Source organism: Crocuta crocuta, unplaced genomic scaffold, assembly GCF_008692635.1.
Source record: "Crocuta crocuta isolate KB4526 unplaced genomic scaffold, BGI_CrCroc_1.0 scaffold97, whole genome shotgun sequence".
Lineage (NCBI taxonomy): Eukaryota > Metazoa > Chordata > Mammalia > Carnivora > Hyaenidae > Crocuta > Crocuta crocuta.
The window spans coordinates 7,181,736-7,185,847 of NW_027531999.1; the positions used below are offsets into that span (position 1 = coordinate 7,181,736).

The 4,112-nt window shown below is 40.0% G+C and overlaps 1 pseudogene; it reads left to right on the top strand.

The window, feature by feature from the left end:
* The first annotated feature begins 3,290 nt into the window (after positions 1-3,290).
* Positions 3,291-3,854, top strand: LOC144240857 (large ribosomal subunit protein eL18 pseudogene; annotated as a pseudogene).
* Positions 3,855-4,112: the final 258 nt, after the last annotated feature.

Sequence of the window (4,112 nt, forward strand, 5' to 3'; positions counted from 1 at the left end):
CACCTGGCAAGTGGACTTCCTGACCCCATCCTTTTTCATCCAGATAATCTAAAGGGTTGAATTTTCTCAGGGTGTCCCTTTACCTCTGATTTGTCCCACTATGGCTTAAAAAGTTGGTCAAACTCCTGAAGCTGTTGGCCTTCTTTGCTTCATATTGACCGTGTCTACTTTATCTCAGATCTCCATCTTGGTATGTCTACCTCTGGCTTAGTAATCTTGCACCAACCTCTGATTTCTCCTCTAGCCTCACAGTTTGTTGTTATGTATTCTTGACCTTGAACAGTAGCCAGATCTAGTTAATCCAACCATAGGAGTGTAGCACACAAGACTCAAGGCACCTGACTTTAGTTGGACTGATCTGAACTGGTCAACGTAGCATAAGTCTTAGTAAGTCGTTTAACATCTGTGGCTCATGATTACATTTTCTTCTCCATGGAGTTGTGGGAACAGCTTTAATGGTGCTTATAAAGTCATTAATTGAAAACGCTGATGGGGACACCTGGGTGGCTCAGTCAGTTAAATGTCCAACTTTAGTTCAGGTCATGATCTCATGGTTTGTGGGTTCGAGCCCTGCATCAGGCTCTGTGCTGACAGAGTAGTGCCTGCTTGGGATTCTCTCTGTCTGTCTCTCTCTGCCCCTGCCCCACTGTACTTTCTCTCTCTCAAAATAAATAAACTTTAAAAATATTTAAAAATTAAAAAAAGAAAATGTTCATGAATTCAAGGTTGTATATTAATAACATTTTAAACCAAGTTTCTATTAATTTAAATGTGAAAATAATTACACAGGTATAATATAGAAACAGTTTTCACATACAAAAATCAAATAATTATGAAACCCAAAATGGAGAATCAAAACGGAAGCAGTGTGGAAAATGATACCCATTAAGGTGAAATAATAAACAACTTACTTTATTTTTTAGATAACACTTTTATCTGTATCTCTCCATAATTTTTCATAAAATAGGGTAGTTTATATATAGTAAAATTTACCCTTTTTAGTATAAAGCTCTGTGAGTTATGTCAAATGCATAGTCACATAACTACCACCATATTAAAAATATACAACAGTTCCATCACACCAAAATACTTTCTGTGCCTCTTGGTAGTCAGATTCTACCCTCACCCCAGCCCCTTATAATATATTATAAGGGCCAATATAAAATATTTAGATTCCCTAACCATTTACATATTTGCATCTGGCCCTTTTCATGTTGCCCTGTGGGAATTGGGGTTAGAGTGACCAGCACAAGAAAATACTGATATTATAGCAATTGCTATTGTTACAAGTACTAAAATCCTTTCCTATGACTCAGGAATCTTGTGCCCTCTGCTAGCATCCGTGAAAACAGGGCAAGTTAACTTTTTTATTTGCAAGTATGGTAAAATTTCAGGCCATATATACAATTCTAGACTAGCTTATTTATTCCTTTCCAATATATATATATCTTATTTTTTTCTTGCCTTATTGCATTGGCTAGGAATTATAGTGTGATGTTGAAAAGGAATTATAGGAGGGACACCTTTGAATTGTTCCCAATCTTGAGGAAGGTAGGACATCCAGGTTCTCACTCTTAAGTATGGCAAAAGGTGTTAGTTTTTGGTAGATTCCTGGTGTCTGTTTTAGATGTCCCCTTTTATTCCTTGTTTGCTCAGTTTTTGCTGAAGATTTTTTTTCATCTTTGTTCAAGATGGATATTGGTTTGTACTTTTATTATGGTACCTTTGTTTTGATTTTGGCATCAGAATAATGCTGGCATCATTAAATGAATGGAGAATTGTTCCCACATTTTCTATATATAAACTCTGGAAGAGTTGTACAAAGTGGTTATTATTTCTTTCTCAAAATTTGGTAGAACTTACAGTGAAGTCATATGGGCCTGGACTTTTCTTTTTTGAAAGACTTTAAATTAGAAATTCAATATCTTTAAAAGCTACAAGACAAGTCAGATTATTTATTTCTTCTGGAAAGATCTTTTTTAAAGGATGCTTAAGGTCACTGGTTGATGGTTCCAACATCTCTGTCATGTTTAAGTGTGATTCTCTTGATTACTTTGTCTCTTAATAGTATGTTACTTTTATTTGCTGCTTTGTGTGTCTTGCAATTTTTGGTTGAAAGCTGTACATCTTATGTAGAATAGTACAGACTGAGGTAAATAATGTGCATGCCTGATAATGGTCATGCCTTTTATTTTTGCCAGGGCTTTAGTGTGTGGGAAGTTGTTCAAGACAGTATGGCTGGGTTTGGGTTATTTTCTTGCTACGGTTACAATCACTATACCACAAGCTTCAGCTTCTAGCATTACCCTGTGTTTACGGTAGGGAGTGGTTTGCTAGAAGGTTTTTCTCAATGTCTTCTTCATCCTCAGATTTTTAAAAAAGTTTTTAAATTTTTTTAAAATTTATTTTTGAGAGAGAGATAGAGACAGCATGAGCAGGGGAGAGTCAGAGAGGGAGGGAGACACAGAATCTGAAGACAGGTTCCAGGCTCTGAGCTAGTTGTCAGCACAGAGCCTGATGTGGGGCTCAAACCCATGAACTGTGAGATCATGACCTGAGCTGAAGTCGGATGCTTAACCGACTGAGCCACCCAGGTGCCCCTCTTCATCCTCAGATTTAAGTCTTCCCTTTATGCCTGTGCTTCACAGAGGGCTCTCTCCATACTTTTGAACACTGGTTACTTGTTTCTTGAGTTTGATAGCCTGGTGTTGGGAGTGGAATGGAGGTGTGTTTTGTTGTTCTGTTTCAGTCCCAGTCTTAGATAGGTGCTCCATCCTGTCTTAGAGGTGGGGCCTTCTCAGTGATTCTTCTCATCCTGAAGTTGGCAATCTCTAATGACCTGAGCCTAAATGTATTTCTGCCCTTCCCCAGAGGGTTTTTTCTGTCCTTTGTTCAACTGCACTGTGTCTTCATCTGTACCATGAGGGTAACAGGGTTTAATGCCCATCCTCCAGTGGAATAAGGCTTTTACTCTATAGGAGACATAGGAGAGGATACAGGCAGATCATCATGCCTTCGTTTCAGTGGATGCTCTTCCTTCTCCAAGTCTGTGCCATAAAGGATGCTTCTTCAGATTCGTTCTGTGTCCAGTTTTCCATGTACACTCAATGAGGTCTGTGAGAAGGCCCTGCAGGTGGGTGTGAATTTCTCTGTCTCCGTGGCTCTCAGCAGTTCTATGCTTTCACTCTAAACTTTGTACCATATACTCTCACACTTGACCTTTAAGTGTTCATTAACAATTTTAGCAAAATTTTTAATTTTCCAGAAGTGGCAGAGCAGGAGGTGTCATTATGGAAGTTCACATTTGCCACAACAAGGACTACAAGGTTCGGTGCAAGGAGCCCCAGAACCAGGACATCTATCTGAGACTGTTGGTCAAGTGGTCTGGGTTTCTGGTCAGATCAACCAACTCTACCATTAGCCAAGTTGTGCTGAAGAAGTTGTTCAAGAATCGCACCAACTGGCCACCTTTGTCCCTTTCCTGGATGATCTGTAAGATGAAGCTCTCTGGCCAGGAAGACAAAACAGCTGTGGTTGTAGGGACCATAACTGATAGTGTGTGTGTCGGGAGGTGCCCAAATTGAAAGTGGACAAGCTGCAAGTGAGCAGTCATACCCAGGGCTGCATTTTCAAAGCGGGGGGCAAGATTTACCTTTGACCAGTTAGCCCCAGACTTCCCCAAGGACTGTGGCACCATCTTGCTCTCTGGTCCATGCAAGAGCTGAGAGGTATACAGTTATTTCAGTAAGGTCCCAGGAACTCTGCGCAGCCACACCAAATCCTGCCTTCATTTCAAGGGCCAGAAGTTGGAGTAGACTAGAGGCATCAGGACCAGCCTTGGCTACAAAAACTAACCCACATCCTGCCTTGTTATTGAAAAGATTCTGGATGTTGGAAAAAAAAAAAACAGCAAACAAATTTAGCCAAATATTTCTTACCCACTTGTACAGCATCTGGTGTTTGCTGCAGCTAAGCAGGTGCTCTTCTTAGAAGCATCTTTCTTTGGATTTCTTTAAATGTTTTTTAATGTTTATTTTTGAGACAGAGTGTGAGCAGGCAAGAGGTAGAGAGAGGGAGACACAGAATCCGAAGAGGGCTCCAAGTTCCGAGCT